General features: G+C 41.5%; 1 long non-coding RNA gene across 1 annotated transcript; it reads right to left on the bottom strand.

Moving 5' to 3' along the window:
- Positions 1-313: 313 nt before the first annotated feature.
- Positions 314-13075, bottom strand: LOC117259740 (uncharacterized). Its single transcript, XR_004501873.1, has 3 exons — positions 12847-13075; positions 3084-3241; positions 314-447 (listed from the first exon to the last, which is right to left on the bottom strand). It is a non-coding gene; the product is annotated as an uncharacterized LOC117259740 (long non-coding RNA).
- Positions 13076-18011: the final 4936 nt, after the last annotated feature.

The raw sequence follows: 18011 nt of genomic DNA, 5'->3' as shown, positions 1-18011 counted from the left end.
AACAACAACCATTCAAACATAGTGGCCTCTCAAGAAAAACAAGCACATGTTTCTTCACCCAACCAAAACTACTTTCTACTGAAAAAATAAGTTAAAAAATAAACACTTCACAGCCACATCTGTGGATTATACAGTTTTTTTTTGGAAAGAAACATTGGTATTTGAATCATAGGCTGGTTCTTAAATCATTTGACCTTGTTCAATTTGTTGAGGGCCTCCGACTGCAGATAGTATTCTGGATGGAGCTGCATCATCTGATGAAGGGCTGTATGAAAAAACACGACCTGACACAACTACAACTATTGCAGAAATTTTTATTTTAACACAGTTTTTACAAGACTTTTTCCAGTTGCAGCTCTGAAAGAAAGTCCTCCATTTTTGAAAAGGACACACAGGAGATGACTCTTTTTTGATTAAAGAGCTTAAAGTAGGGTGACCTGTCCTGTCCTGTCAAAGAAAGAGAAACAGCAAAGGAAGAAGTGGTTAAAAGCTGAGCAGGAATGAATGAGGTCAATAAGGGTGTATTCACCTCTCCCTTAACATCGTGAGGGCATGAGGAGGGCTGGGGTTATAAGGGGAGAGGCTGACTGGAGTTTTAGCCTCTATCTCTAATGAAATCGCTGGTCCATTTTTGGCCAGCGTGCATAAAGTGCCATTCTCCCGCACCAGGAAGGGCAAGGAGACGACTACTGCTGCGCTCACTTCATTAAAATTTCCATTTCTGCAACGGCAGGAGTCACAATGAGCCGTGCTCTCGAGGCCTGCAGAGCAAACGCATGTGTGTGTGTGTTCATGCCAGCATCAGTATGCAGCTGGTAGTTTGGAAATGACTGAGCAGTGACCCAGAGGGCTGTGGACGTGTGTTTGTGTGTGCATGTGGCAGGATAGCGACTGTTTGACGAGCGCAAATCAGTATGAAAATGGGCGAATTATGTTTTTTTTTCTCTTTCTGTGCTGCTTCAGTCAGGTAAATATCACTGTTGTGAACACAGAGAGTCAATACGGCTGTCGAGAGCGAGACTGCTTTGTGTCTCTGTCTGCCACTCTCCCTCCTTCTCTCCTGGCTGTTGAAGTCAGCATTGTGGAAGAGCCACGGATTTGAAAAGATTATATGCTTTAGACGATTTCTCTGCCATTACCAGCTGGGCCAAGGCAATTAACCCGCTTCATATGTTTCATCTGAGGCCAAAAAAACAAAACAAGTTAATCTGTCCCAAGCTGCAGGGACCTCACTTTATTAGTCCCACGCAAAGAGAGAGGAAGTTGGAAACTCAACCTCAAACGGTGCTTTATTGCCTTCCCTTTTCCAATTAGTGGCTGCCATCTTGAATCTTAACAGGTTCTGGAAGTATGGGCTGATTACCTATGCAAATGAGTGGAAAGCTATAATAAAGCTGTCAACAGAAATAAACGGTTTTAACAGAGGAGAGTGTTGCAATCTTGAGCACTGCCCGCTGGGCTAAACAAAAAGCAACAAGGCTCTTGAGACGCTTAATGTTGGAATGGGACAAAGTGGCCAGTGTTTATGAATGTACTTTTGGATTTGTGTTGGGCCTCAATGTAACCCGATTTCTTCTTGTGGGTGTGGAGCAGACTTGGAGCCGAGTTTCCTCTTTGTTTCATCCTTTAAAACAGGTTATTTGAGGTAGGCTACCTCTGTTGCTAAAAGAAGAAAGCTATGCGGTTACACTAATAATTGATACCACAATCAATCCTTCATTTATGCAGCTACTGTAACTAAGTGGACCGTAACTAATTATAGGTAATAATTTAGGAATTCAATTTGCATTCTATTATATTTTAATGTGATTTTAATTACTGACAAAACAACATAATTTTTAATAATGAATCAGTACAACCAGTTGTGGGCTGGAGAGCTAAACAAAAAGCACGCTACTGATAAAGCTCTGTTACGCTGAGGGGAGCTGCAGATTCAGGTGATTATTCTCTGTAGACGTGAGAAGAGACCCGAGATACTTGAACTCATTGGCCTGGGGTGGTCACTCACTCCCAATTCTGCATCTGTAGTGATGCAGGCGCTGTGCTGCTCCGCCGAGGTGAAGAGGGAGCTAGGCCGGAAGACAAAGCTTTTGATTTACTGCTCCATCTACGTCCCAACCCTCACCTATGGTCATGAGCTCTGGGTAATGAGTGAAAGAATGAGGTCACGGATACAAGTGGCCAGAATGAGTTTCCTCAGAAGGGTGGCTGGGCTCAGCCTTAGACATAGGGTAAGCAGCTCGGACATCCAGAGGGAGCTCGGAGTAGAGCCGCTGGTCATTTGAGGTGGTTCGGGCATCTGATCAGGATCCTCCTGGGCGCCTCCTGTTAGAGGTGTTCTGGGCACGTCCCACTGGTAGGAGGCCCCGGGGCAGACCCAGAACACACTGGAGGGATTACACATTTCGCCTAGCCTGGGAACGCCTCGGGATCCCCCAGGAGGAGCTGGAAAGCGCTGCTGGGAGAGGGGCTCTTGGAAAACTTTGCTCAGTCTGCTGCCCCCACAACCCGGCTATGCATAAGCGGTTGAAAATGGATGGATGGATGGATGGAAATCAAAAGACCAGAACCAACAAAGAATTGACTCTATGAACAAGTATTATCTGCCAACGTCTGATATAGCGTGTTGCTCTGTGCCATGGAGCTCCACTGTTGTCCAAAAACTATTACAACACATCAGTGAGTCACACTGTTGCACTGGCTGATACGCTCCTTCATGAACATGAGCTCTGTTGTTAATTTTGACTTGATCTCACATGATCCGTCCCACTGCTATAAATACTCACCACTGCACCGAATCCAAATCTGAAACCATCCCTCAACAAATACACTGAAGCAATTTTGTAGTAACTGTAGTAATAATGTACTGATTTAGTTGTTAGAAAAGAGGTGTTCATCAGCAGCATAGGTGTAAGCTGTGTTAAAAGGTCTCTGAGGAATTAAATTAAATTATTGGTCTCATGTTGTGCAATGAAGGTTTAACACATTTTGTGTGGTTGATAATTACAGTAACAAAACATGGTCTGCAAACTACATGTAGCTGACAGATGGATATAACAGGATGTCAGTATTTCTCTTACTACCTGTTTATTCTTTGAAGGCTGCTGGAACCCGTCCAACTTGACTGCAGCTTTTTGTCACCTTCCCCTGCTGCTGCCGCCTGATCTCGTCTACTTTCCAGGCGAGGTGCAGTTCATCTTCAGCAAGCCTAATATTAGTTGTGGTCTTTTCATGGGATTTGCTGACAATGACAAAAATATAGAATATCACCAGCCTCATCCTGACTGTTCATTTTCTGTACCCTGGGGCCTGGAGCATATCCCAACAAGAACTGGGGAAGAGGAGCGCTTGACAGATGGCCTGCCCATCACAAAATTGTGACAGGGAACCTAATATTTCTGTATTTTGTGTCTTACATATAGTGTTATAATGAAGGAGATTTGTATTAAATGTGGCCAAAGTTAAAAGGAGTAATCCCTGTGAGCAACAACCTCAGGTTTCATACTGTTTTTCACACTTAATTTCCAACCGTTTTTTCAAAGTGTGATGGATTTCTTACTAGTCATCTGCTCCTGCCATGCCACGCCAAGTGTTTACATTAAGTAGCCTTCAAATTAATTCCATATTAACCAAATAAGAGATGGCAATATAATGATGTATGATTTTCTCGTTATTGCCGAAGTGTTCAGTCAGCATTTTTCTTTTTTCATGTCTGCCTGACGTCTTGCCTTACCTTTCAGAAACTGACAGTTTCAATAATATTTCCTGTTGTCAAAGCAAACATTTTTTTTGAAAGTAACACCTTCACAAGCTTTAAATAGTAACCACAAAGTTTGAGCAGTGGTGCAGGACAAGATGTTGTTGAATTCAGGTACATCAAATTAGCATCATATACATATACTCATGCACCCACTTGCTGACTTGTTTAACATGTCCTTAAGTACCTGTGAGTTACAAAAATAATAATAATCTTTCTTTATAAAGCACTTTTCAAAACAGAGTTACAATGTGCTTTACAAATCAACGCTTAAAAGAGACAGGACATGAAAACAACAGGTTTTAAAATAAAACTAAAAAAAAAAAAAAAACAGGAATAAAAACTGAGGAAATGAAAGCGTTCAAAAGGACCTTAAAACTCTAGTAAAATCAGGAAACGCTTGCCAATTAAAAGTATGTTTTAAGAAGGGACTTAAAAGAGATCACAGACCCGGCTGACCTGATTTCCTCAGGCGGACTGTCCCAGACCCTCAAGGCCGTAACAGACAAAGGACCTTTGCCCAAAGATCCTCAAAGTATGTCCTGGCGTGTACGGTACTAAGAGGTCGGAGATACAGCCAAATCATTCTCACTCCGACCTCGTCGCATATCGACAAAGGACCTGCCATGTCCAGATACAACATGAAAGGTACCCTGGTTGTTGACATTCTGGGACATGCATTGTCTTCTTTCAAAATACACTTCCGTTTTTACAGGAAATTTACAGTTTACATACAGTCTCTTTCAAAATAAACCCACTTCATCAGTACAACAACGCAAACTGACATTTTTTTATCCTCCAACAACTAACTCACGTGATTGGGTTTAGGAAAAAAGAACTCTCGCAGGTAAGAGTCGCTGTTTGTTGGACCCATCAACCATAAGTCCCATCCACCCTACTCAGACTTTTGCTGCCTTAACTTTCATTCTTGTCCCGCCGTGTTTCCACCTGATGCTGCAGAGCATCATTAAACTATGACTGCAACTGGCCGCATATCATGCAGACATTAGAGGACGGTTTTTTTCATCAGTGTCTGATGCTGCAAGTCACTGCCCAAGCGCTGGATTTCGATGACTTTGGGGTGAGACCGGGTTGATATAGCTGGGAGAGAGACCATAAAGAGCCTTAAAAGTAATCAGTAAAATCTTTAAATCTGTTCTACTAAATACTGGGAGCCAGAGTAAGGAGGCTAAAATGGAGTGATGTGATCATGTATTTTGGTTCTGGTTAAAAGCCTGGCATCTGAACTCTGAACAGTCTGGAATCGAAACCAGCTGTCTGGAAATATTCACACATTACTCCACTTTACAAAGGCCGTGACATGCTTGACCAAAATAATTATAGGTCTTTATCAATAATCTGTTCTATTGCTAAAATATTTGAAAATGTTCATTTTCTCTCTGATTTTAATTATTTTCTTGCTGGAACATGTCCTGATGTGTTTAGAAGCTTCTACTGGTGTTTTTCAGAGCAGAAAGTGACACTAAGCTTTGTTACAGTCATTCCTCAGCTGCAATGACGGTGCAGAGATGCCAAGATATGGAAGACCTTGAAACGCTAACCAATCAGAGCAGACTGGGCTTTTTCGGGAGGGGGTCGGCTAAAATGGATGGTTACTCACGCAGGGTGAATACGGTATGAGGAAAATAGAATGTTTGTTGACCATTAAAGCATGTTAACATGTCCTAGTAGAAACCTTGAAGAACCTAAAAATGAGCAGGATTGGTTCTCTTTAGATGTTAGATTCAGAAATAAAACTGTGTTAGAACAGGATGTTTAGCACTTGCAAGGTTTGTGGTTCAATTCGGATCCTTCCTGTTAGCATGTTTGAGTGTCCTTGGCCAAGCCACTGAACCCCAAACTGCCACAGATGAGTACCTTGCATAGCAGCTCCTCTGCTATTGATGCGTGGGTGAATATGAAACGCTGTAAAGCGATTTGTACTGCTTTCATGTTGAAAGCGCCATAAAAGTCTAGTCCATTTATCTGCCTTTTCTTTTTTTTCCACAATAAAAGGCTTAAAGAGGTGGGCTGCCCACTCTCTATTAACAAAATAAATGATTTACTATTGTGTAAATTACTTCCTTCAGTCAAGCTGAGCCAATCACAGACATTCAGAGACATGTTGCGAGAACACAGGGAGAAAAATCACTTCATATTCAGAAATCAAATAACCTTCTCTAGTCTGCCAGGGGGCAAATCCTTTTACTTTGGTCTGAAAATTGAACTTATTCGATTAACATGTTTGCTTTCATCAGGAATTTCATTTCTTTCAAGTTTGTCTGCGTGCGTGAAAACACTGCCTCAGTTGATTTGCTGTCAGTGGGAGGCTCATATTAGTGTATTTGCAGAGCACAGTCACACCTTCAAGGGAAGTGTTACACTAAAACATCATATGTAGCTCATGCCTGCAAGACATTAATAACTATGCATCCATGAAGACATGCCTCACGGAGGCCAGACTGGAAGAAACACACACACACAAGAACAAGCAAGGAAGTCATCACTCACAATATGGTTCCTGTAGGTTGTGCTACAACGGTAAGCTAATTTTACACTATACCACTTATGCTAATTAGCAACATAGCATAACTTAATTCATTGTTAATGTGGAGAAATGTAAATTCCTGCATTTAAATTGGAATAAGCAATACACAATCCCTATCTCCACCTGCTCAATGTTCTTCATACAATTCCCAGAGACCACAGATAAGCACTGTACTGGGAGATAAAACTCTTTTGAGAGACACGGGGGAGTTGAACATTCACTATACGCCATGATGTGGAACAGCATGGTGCCAAAACAATGCACACTTAGCTGGATGGTTAGAAGCATGATGAGTTGGATTCAAGAAAGTGGAAAGAAGTGGGGAGGAGCGGGAGGGAGAATTGGAAGCTAAGGCAGCAACGGTGTGAAAAAAGAAACCGGTGATGGGGAGCATGTGCGAGCGGAGAGGTAGCTGCTAAGTGGAAGAGGGAAATAAGACAGAGAGGTGAGAGAAATTGCAATGCATGGAATAACTAACAATACAAGGTAAGAGAAAGTGAGTCAGGGTAGGTTAGAGAGATGGGAGGATGGAAATGCAGAGTGAGGAGGAGAAGACAATCGAGATGGAGAGAGAAAGAGAATCTAGTTAATCTGCTTGACGTTTTTGGTCCTCTGTGTCTCTCTAGGGTGTCCCATGCTTTCAAATAAGGGCTGAGGAAAGTAAGACAGACAGCTTGTTTGTTGGAGTTCAGCTTCTCTGTGTTTGCTGTTTATTTGAGAAAATTTATAGTTACACTTTTTTGTATTGGTGAGCATGAATTGGTGTTTTATGTTTGTGTATTAGTATTCTCATAGGTCACAGTGCAGATGTGGTCATGCTGTTGCGTTTTAAAGGACAACGAGCTGATTTAAGTGTTGGACACATTGTTGATGGTCGCAGATTGCAAACTGTGATTGTCATTTTAAAAGCACCATGAGGCAAGGTGACTGTGACCTACAGCGGACCTCATCTCCGCTCAGCAGAAAAATGCTGTGGGCAGGGGAAAAAACACTGTGTGGAATTAAAAGCATCTTCCGGATTAACGCAGCCATGGTCTTATTTTGTTAAATGGTAAATTGACTTACATTTGTAACACACTTTTCTAATGCTCCAACCATTAAAAGCGCCTTTACGCTACATGCCATATTCAGTGAATTGGCAGCATCTGCTTATCAGTTTAACGTTCACAAAGTCGTCAAAATACGGCACTTGGGCAGTGACTTGCGGCATCCGACACTGATGAAAAAAGCCGTCCTTTAACATTGGCATGATACGCAGCCGGTGTTGTTTCATAGTGCTCTGCGGCGTCAGGGGGACACGTGGTGGGACAGTAACAAAAATTAAGTTGGTTAAAGTCCAAGTAGGGCGAGTGGGAGTGGCGGTGGATGGGTCCAACAAACACTGAGTTTCGCCCAGGAGAGTGGTGTTCACATCCCGTAAGATTAGAAAGCCGAACCCTGTTCTTTTTTCCTAAGCCAAACCACGTGTGTTAGCTGTTAGAAGAAAACACGTCAATTCACGTTGTTGTACTGACGTAGTACGTTTATTTTGATAGAGACTGTATGTAAATGTAAAATTCCTGTGAAAACAGAAGTGTATCTTGAAAGAAGACAATGCATGTAACGTGCAGAACTTGACGCGGTGTCCCAGAACGTCATCAACCAACACACCCAGGGTACCTTTCACATCATATCTGGACATGGAAGGTCCATGACCAAATGTCGATATGTGACGAGGTCGGAGTGAGAAAGTATTGATTCGACAACCTGCTCTACCTCCTGAACAGCCCGTTCTCATCCCCCGGTCATCAATGTTTAATCACTCCCCTCGTGTAATATTGACGCCAAAGGCACTCTTTAGCGTCTTCATGAGATACACAGAGCTTTTAAGTAACTCCATTGTAAATCCATTAGCAACATTACTTGATGCTGAAAGCGACTGCCGTAGTATAAAGAGTGAGAAAGACAAGACTTTTACCCAAGAGACCGCAGTTTGTGTCCTGTGACAAACCAAAAGTCAGTTTTGTTTCACCATAACATTACTTTATTTACGTAGAGTCGTCGTACACTGAAGTTGCTCAGGTGACAAACATGATCTTTTTGCTAAACCAAACCAAGTAACTGTGTTGCCTTAACCTGAAGTTAACCTTTCAGCTGTGCGTTACATAGAGACACTAAAGGGTAACCTGTCCGTCACTATAAGATTCCTCAGGGCGTGACAAAGTGTTGGTATTTGATGACCTGGCAAGGAGAACAGGTTGTCCTGAGTTTAAGTTCCCTATCTGCAATTAACTCGGCAAGTTCAATGTTTTTTCTACGGACATCTTGGAATGCTGCAACACTGGTACGAAGAAGTCAGACAGTGCAAGAAACACAAGCTGCCGGACAGGTTTTAAACAAACACCAAGGAAAATTATTTGGAAGATAAAACCATTACCCGGACTTGTCAATTGTAAACATTCATCAGAGTTTAACATGGATTTATGATGAGAACTGAATACAGATGGCGTCCATTTATTCAAATATTAACTGCTGATAAAGCCTAATCCCAAAATCTCTCACATTCTGGTTTGTTGTGAGGCCCACTGCATATGCACCTCTAGACTTAGGATGATGTCAGACACGTGAAAAAGTCGTATGGTTCACTGTATTTTTAATTTGATAGTATTAAAGGATAACTTCGGTATTTTTCAACCTGGGCCCTATTTCCCCATGTGTATGTGTGCGTATGATTCATAGGTACAACTCGTTTTAAAATTGGTTCAGTATTGAGGGAGGCGGATGCACCTGGGAGTCGCGAAATGAGCTAAAACGGTAATGGGGGCAAATGCGTCCCGTATAAGTTTGCACATTAAAAGTGCTTTTTTTCGCCACTGACCGGTTCAGATCGCCAGTGCTATCTCTGTAAGTAGCATACTAAGCGTTTCCCTTACCTCTGGGCTGTGACGTCATCTTGCGAGAGCTTTGCGCCACAGTGTCTGTAGCTCTCTCTACTCGTGGGACAGCCGTTTCCACCTGGTGGTCTGCAAGGCGCAATGTCTGGACAGGTGTGTTAGCATCCATTTGTAGCACAACTAGCCACAACTTCAGCATCTCGCCGTCCGACAAAGGCAGCCTGTGAAAGCTGTACGGGGTGTTGCGTGACATCCTGTTCTTGCAGCGCCACAACCAGCGCCACTCTGAGCGGTGCTCAGCATGGCTCCTCTGTTTTCTTCTGGCAACAAGCAAAGCTCTCGCGAGATGATGTCACACACAGCCCAGAGGTAAGGGAAACGCTTAGTATGCTATTTACAGAGATAGCACTGGCGATCTGAACCGGTCAACGAGTTGTACCTATGAATCATATGCACACATACACATGGGGAAATAGGGTCCAGGTTGAAAAATACCTAAGTTATCCTTTAAGTCTACACCAGTGGTTCCCAACTGGTGGGTCGTGGTCCAAAAGTGGGTCGCAGTCCATTCCGAATGGACCTCAAGTGACTAAGGAATATGTCAAGTTTGTAAAAAGCACAATTTATTTTCAAGTGCAGTGAATTTCTGTCACGGAGCTTTAATTTTAAGGTGCCATTTCCTGTTGTAGAATGAGAAACTACTGCACAGCTACACCACAGAGACAGCAAGCTAGCTCTACAACATGGCCAAACACAGGTATGATAGTGAATGTATATGTGGACCTTGAACTAATGACTAAGGAGAAATCTGGACCCCGTGGCTGAACCGGTTGTGAGGCCCTACACTTATACACTGCAGCACTTTGAGCTAAATGCTAATATTAGCATGCTAACAGTCACAGTGCCATGGCTAACATGCTGATGTTTAGCAGGTAAAAGGTGTACCTATTTCACAATCCTAGCTAACATTTGCTAATGCACACTTATCACAAAATGCAGCTGTCAGAGAAGTTATTTGTTTTGCTGACATTTGGTCAAAAACCAAAGTTCTGGAAAAAGTGATGATGGCACAGTGAAATGTCAAGGGATCACCACAGTCTAGGATTCTCCCTCCATAGGGAGCATGAGGTCAGTCAGTGTCTGTGCAGAAATGTAATGGGAAGCCATTCAGTTGTTAGTATTGAATGAATTGCCAAATAGATGGCTAAAACTACAAATAGGACCCAAGTTGCAATAAACCAGAGTTTTTTTCTTGGAGCAGTGGCACCACACAAATGCATAACCCCCCAAACATGGTCACACATAATCTCCAGTGAAAAGAAAATATATTCAGCCCTGAATCAGCAACACTGAACCCTGGGCACTTTGTCCTCAGTCATTCACTTTCACTCTTCCTTCCCATCATTCACATCAACACCTATTTAGATGCCACCCACAATACTAAAACAAAATACCCTCACTGGCTTTAGCACAGTTTCTCTTCACCCCAGTGCCTCCCATCCTCGCTACTTTTATCAGTGACAGACCTGCTTCTTGGTAAAAGTGCAACACTGAAGGAAAAAAAAATGTCAGGGCTGCCTTGGCATTTTCTCCCCTTCACATTCTCCTTGCCAAGCTTATGCTCTGCCATTTCCATCCAAGCCGCCGACTCACAGCCCAGCCCACTACCATCTTTAGTGCCGGTCAGGAAAAGTAGATTACAGAGAGAAAATGTCATAAACTCTATGGAGAGGAAGCATAGGTTGTCAATTATACATGTGCCACTGTGCTGCTATCTCTGACTCTCTTTCTACACCCACTCCAAGCGACTTGGCCAAGGCTGGCCCGCTCTCCGCCTCTCCTCCTCTCCATGCTATCTCTGTCTATGTCTGACATCTGTCTTTTATCGCATTGCCACATGCACACTCAAACACGCACCATCCCACATGGATGCCTGAGGGTTGTCACAGCTGAACCCAAAATATTCTGACAGGTTCGAATCCAGCATGGTTGGAGCAGTGAGGTGATAGAGAGCTGTGTTGCAGGAGATGGAAGCATGTATGTCTACATGCAGATGCCTCTAAAAATAAACAAGCTCACGGGGACCCACAGAGGAAGATGAAACTAGTGCAAAGAGCATGGCTTTGCATCTGATAAAAGGCACCTACACTAGGATTTCCCTTCATGTCAAATGGTTTTTGAACTGCTTACTGCTTTGGTCTGGCTTATCTGTGCACTCATGAACAATATCATTCAAGCCCACATGCTCCAAATAACCGCAACAATACATGTTAAAAAACAGCTGAAGAGAAATCCGCAAGCTTCTCATGAATAGACTGAAAAGATAAGAATTCATTTTCACTGCATTAAACTGGAAGGTATGCAGAAAACGTGTTCCTATAAAAAGCTGGCAAGGTTGCCACTGTGTCACTCCAGTTGACAGCACACTCTGCCCACACAGGTGGCAACTACAAGCTAGCTTTAACATTGGAGCTAAGGGTTAGCTTGCTCGTTAAAAATAAGCATGTCACTGAGGAAAAATAATCACAATGTCAATTTGTTACAATGGATAGAGTTTGTGACAGAATGTTGTAGGTACAATATGTCAGAAAAAATAAATGTTTCAGTTTTACTTCAGAGGCTAAAATAAGAGGAAGACAGAAAACAGGAAAGATAGCAGAAAGAGATGCACGAGCAGTGAGCAGGCAGGGGCATATCTAGGATTTGAGGACAGACCTCTGTAGGGGGGTCCAAGAAGATTGTCTATGGGAATTTTATTTCTTTATTTATTTTTTGTATGAACAACCTCAATTTGATGCTGTTTTTATACACTCTGGCATCTTATTTACCCCCTTTTTAATTTCCAGATTAGTTATGAAGTACTGTACTTTAGTACAATTCTAAAAGAACTTGTATTCAAGTATTTCCATTTATGCTCCTTTCTGTGCTGCTCTAAATCTCAGGCGGTGCTATTGTACTTTTTAATTTCACTACATTTATTTGTCTGCTTTAGTTTCTGATCAGAATAATAAATGAAATGGGCCATTCTACATAATTAGTATTTATTTTACTTTTGGTACTTGAAGTTATTTGCATGACTTTTACTTTTAAGAGTATTTTAACACTGTAGTATTAATACTCTTATTCAGCTAACAGATATGAGTAGCATACTTCTTACACTGCTGTAGCCTATATTAACATTAGTTTATTTGGCATATTAAATGTTTTTTCTTTCACCCGCTCACTCCACCAATTTCCAGACACAGTTTAAGCAGTGAAATGTGTGCATTGTGTCTGTCTGTCTTTCTGCTTCCCTCTCCAATGTGAAATGAAATGGGTCATTTAGTTTGTAATGTGATGCAATGTGAGACTAAAACAAAGCAGTGCATGCACCCAGTCACATAAAATGTGCTGCTTGAATGACACAGAGGTCTCAAAACCTGTATGTTTGATCAATGATATATTATTTATTGAGGGCTTTAATGCATGAATGGAATGACAGATTAATAGATCCAGGGCTTTTTTATTATCATTAGGCATAAAATATATATTATAGCCTAGATATTTCAGTCCGGGGTTATTCATAAAACATTTGGACCTAAAAACACCACTGGGACCAGGCATCCATTTTCATTTAATTTTCTTTGGAATAAGTAACCACAGAAACACGTAGAGTCAGTGCAACTTACTTTGTCCAGAGGTGAGAGGATCTGTGATGTCCATCGCGGGTAACATCCATAAATCCATTTAGAAATCATAAGGTTGGGTTTATACTCAAGATTTTCTTCTGAATCAAAAGTAATCCAGGTGATTATTGTCTGTGAAGTGCAAACAGAAGTGCTGGCAGCAAACTTCTCATATTTGCTTAAAGATAAATGGAGGACATAAGGTTAAAAACACAGAGAGGTGTAGAGAGTAGTAAACTGGCAGGGGACAGAGGGGAAAATGGCCAAATATATACTGAGGGAGCTGACTGGGGTAATGAGGTCCAGGTGTGTGGGAAAGCTGGAGATCAGGTGACTTGGGGATGGTGGGAGGAGCTAAGGACAACTGTTGGAAGGTGAGGGAATGACAGGAGAGGTGAAGATGCAATGGGCAAAATAATACAAGTGATATTAAGAGCGGGTATCAGATTTGTTGAGTAGTGCAGGATATAGTCTGAATTATGTTACACAGGTGGTTTTGTTTTAACTCTCACTGAGTGTCCTGTTTTTGTCAGGCATTTTATTTATGTATGAATCTGTCACAAACACATCAAAACAACTTAATGTCTGGGCTTATTCCCATCGCACACACAACCACTTTTATTTGTTTCTGTATTTTGTGATTATATAATACAACCTACTTAGTAATAATGGCATATTTTCTCTCATGTTATCACTCTTTTTCATCATTTTTCCATCATTTATCCAGCCCAAACCTTTAACACTTACACATCTTTTATTTAGGTGTGCAGTGTTTACTTCCTTTTTGTATTCATTTCATTTTTTGGAGGAAGATAGATCGTGCTTTATTGTTTGATTAAGTTAAGTATATGACTCAAATATTATGTTCTTTTGTGTATTTTTTTGAGCAGCTACACACATACATTTGTGGAGAATCTACAGTCAGGTCCATAATTATTTGGACAATTATAGAGTTGTCATCATTTTGGCTCTGTACACCACCACAATAGGTTTTAAATGAAACAACGAATACCTGCTTAAAGTGCAGACTCTCAGCTTTCATTTAAGGCTTTTATTCAAAAATGTAGTATGAACCGTGTAGGAATTACAACCATTTCTTCACACAGTCCCCCAACTTTAAGGGCTCATAAGTATTTGGACAAACTAACATAATCATCAATTAAACAGTCAGTTTTAATACTTGGTTGCAAATCCTTTACAGTCAATGACTGCCTGAAGTGTTGGACACATAGGCATCATCAGATGCTGGGTTTCTTCCCTGGTGATGCTCTGCCAGCCCTTTACTGCAGCCGTCTGCACTTCCTGCTTGTGTTTTGGGTGTTTTGCCCTCAGTTTTGGCTTCAGCAAGAGAAACGCATGCTCAATTGGATTCAGGTCAGATGATATGACTTGGCCATTGCAGAACATTCCACTTCTTTGCCTTAAAAATGTCTTTGGTTGCTTTTGCAATATGCTTCAGGTCAATGTCCATCTGCACTGTGAAGCATCATCCAATGAGTTTTGAAGCATTTGGTTGAATCTGAGCAGATAATGTAGCCCCAAACACTTCAGCTTTCATCCTGCTGCTCTTGTCAGCAGTCACATCATCAATAAATACAAGAGAACCAGTTCCACTGGCAGCCATACATGGCCATGACATAACAGTACCTCCACCATGCTTCACTGATGAGGTGGTGTGCTTTGGATCATGAGCAGTTCTTTCCCTTCTTCCTTCTCTTGTCTTCCCATCATTCTGGTAGTTGATCTTTGTTTTATCTGTCCATAGTATGCTGTTCCACAACTGTACAGGCTTTTTAGATGATTTTTGACAAACTCTAATCTGGCCTTCCATTTTTAAGGCTAATCAATGGTTTGCATCTTGTGATAAACCCTCTGTATTTATTCTAGTGAAGTCTTGTCTTGCTTACAAGAGCAGCAGGATGAAAGCTGAAGTGTTTGGGGCACCATTATCTACTCAGATTCAACTAAATGCTTCAAAACTCATTGGACGATGCTTCACAGTGCAGATGGACATTGACCTGAAGCATATTGCAAAAGCAACCAAAGACATTTTTAAGGCAAAGAAGTGGAATGTTCTGCAATGGCCAAGTTATATCATCTGACCTGAATCCAATTGAGCATGCGTTTCTCTTGCTGAAGCCAAAACTGAGGGCAAAACACCCAAAACACAAGCAGGAAGTGCAGACGGCTGCAGTAAAGGGCTGGCAGAGCATCACCAGGGAAGAAACCCAGCAACTGATGATGCCTATGTGTCCAACACTTCAGGCAGTCATTGACTGTAAAGGATTTGCAACCAAGTATTAAAACTGACTGTTTAATTGATGATTATGTTAGTTTGTCCAAATACTTATGAGCCCTTAAAGTTGGGGGACTGTGTGAAGAAATGGTTGTCATTCCTACACGGTTCATACTACATTTTTGAAAAAAGCCTTAAATGAAAGCTGAGAGTCTGCACTTTAAGCAGGTATTTATTGTTTCATTTAAAACCCATTGTGGTGGTGTACAGAGCCAAAATGATGACAACTGTATCATTGTCCAAATAATTATGGACCTGACTGTAAATAGCATTACAAAACTATTGCATATAAAATCAGACCCCAAGTCATCAAATGTCAATACTTTGTCCCACTCTGCAGCTTCTGAATACACAGGGCACCCTATGGTGTTTCTAAGTGACCCACAGCTGAAACACATTGTAACACGTGGTTAATGTTGTGAAACAGTCGCGGTTTGGGTGAGGCAACAAAAAGAAAAGCCTGCTTGGTTGGGTTTAATAAAAAGATCATGTTTTGACTTTAAATAACATTATGTAACATAAGGTAACATAACTTAAATAAGTCACAAGTGACGTCAGCATGCAACAACCATTTGTAATGTTATCCACTGCTCATTAATATAATTATTATTTATTGCTGTTTCTTGTATTTTTTGTACGTCTAGTTTTTTAAGTTTTTAAATTTTGAAATCTTTAATCTGACTCTTTCCCATTGACTGCTGTAACACTGGAATTTCTCAATTGTGGGATCAATAAAGGTGTATCTTATCTTACACTGAAACTAGTTTTACACAGGATGTAGGTACCTAAGTTACAATGCATTACAGTGAAACTCTGACTTTTGCTTTCACACGGGACACAAACTACAATCTCCTAGGTTTAAGTCCATGTTTGTTTGATCCTTCCACCTCACTTACCTCCCATCCTACCCGATCTCACTCGGAAATACTCGTTGAAATCCGACGCTTGGACAGTGATTTATAGCATCAGACACTGACAAAAAAAGCCTTCCTTTTGTGTTGGCATGATATGTGGCTGGTTGCCATTACAATTTAATGGGGGAAAGGGGGAAAATGTGGCAGGACAAGAACAAAGGCGAAAGCGGCGAAAGTCTTAGTTGGGCAGGTGGGAGCTGTGGTGGATGGGGCCAACAAACACTGACTTTTACCCAGGAGAGCCATGTTCATGTCTCGTACGCTTATAAAGCCAAACCGTGTTCTTTTGGTTTTGTTGTTGAAGGAAAAAAAATGTAAATTTGCAATGTTGTATGACATAATGCATTTATTTTGAAAGAGACTGCATACAAACTGTACATTTCCTGGGAAAATGGAAGTGTATTTTGAAAGAAGACAATGCATGAAACCGGCAGAACTTGACACGGCGTCCCAGAGCGTTAACAGTGTACCTTACATGTCGTATCTGGATGTGGAAAGTCCATGACCAAACGTCAATATGTGACATGGTCGGAGTGAGAATGTGTTGTCCCATCCTACACAGACTTTCTTGCCCTATATACCAAGTATTGCCACAGATGGTTTACACTGGAGTCAGCTGAACGCTGGTGCACCTCATAAAGACACTAAAGGTTGCCTTTGGCATCGATATCAAACACAGTGGAGTATGACAAACTGTCTGTCTTTGACAACCTAGGAATGAGAACAGGCTGTCTAGAGACAATTTCCAATAACTTGCAGTGTCTGCTTACCCACTCTCAGAGCAAATCCAATTAGAGATAGGAATTTATGATATTTCCTCTAAAATTAACAGTTACAGATACGTTCACCAGATGTGTTACAATTCAGAGCAGTCACGACCTCAGACTGTCTAAAAACCATAACAGAGAAACACAATGTCTGTTCAGTAACTATAAACTGCAGAATTCTGCAAGTATCCGTAGCTACATTACCCCAAAACCCCCACCCACCCCCCACCCATAGCACTCAGCATACAAATGAAGCTGTTTCACAACACACCTCTTTGTCTCTCTGAAGAGTTATCAGAGAGGTCTAGTGATTAACACTGAGCGCTGAGAAGTCACTTCAACACGTTTCATAACAGCATGCTACAGTGAATGTGATAACACAAGTGTAGCCACATCTATTGTTGGGAAGTGACACGGAATGTAAATATGACCAGTCGGAGGGGAAATATAGAAATATGCTCATGAGAACATGAAGTTTGTTCTCTCAGGTTTAAGCTACGGTATGTTTTTTGGGGGGACAAGTCGCTAAGGATCGGCCGGCTGCTGATAAAGACTCAGCTTTTTGTATCAGTTGAGCTACCAGGGCACCCCTTCCAGTGAGATTCTGAAGGCTCCTGTTTTTTGCACCGAGGCCAATAAACACACCACTTTCAATTTCAAATTCCACAGACATCCAAGGATCCAGTATTTTCTGCAGTGTAATTATTGTCAAGCTTGTGTAGAGCATCCGCTTTACAGGGTAAGAGTTAAGTTGTGAAATCCATCTTCTGGAGAATATGTCCACTCCTACATTTAAGATTTCTGTCTGTCAGCAGCCATAGATTCTGCAACATGACACCACAGTGAGCCGTAAATTTCTCCTGAATGGGACATTTAGTTGCTGGTCAGAGTGGAAACCTTTTTGGGGTCTTAAGTTTTGATTTACCACCTTCGGCGGGCATAAAAGTGTCGAAAAACTCTCAAAAGGTATAAATCTACAAAATATGCCCATTCAGCTTCAAAGGATGCGTGTCCATGAAACACAGCCTCCATTTTCATACTGGCTAATCATCCTTATAGGGATATTCCAGCAATTTAGTATTGTGCTCAACATCTTTTTTCCCCAGAATTGACTACTGTAACAGCGTTCTTCACTGTACATCATCCAAAGTCTTAAATAAACTCCAATACATCCAGAACTCTTCTGCCCGT

Source organism: Epinephelus lanceolatus, chromosome 4 (genome assembly GCF_041903045.1).
Source record: "Epinephelus lanceolatus isolate andai-2023 chromosome 4, ASM4190304v1, whole genome shotgun sequence".
NCBI lineage: Eukaryota > Metazoa > Chordata > Actinopteri > Perciformes > Serranidae > Epinephelus > Epinephelus lanceolatus.
This window is presented reverse-complemented; position numbering and strand designations above follow the sequence as displayed.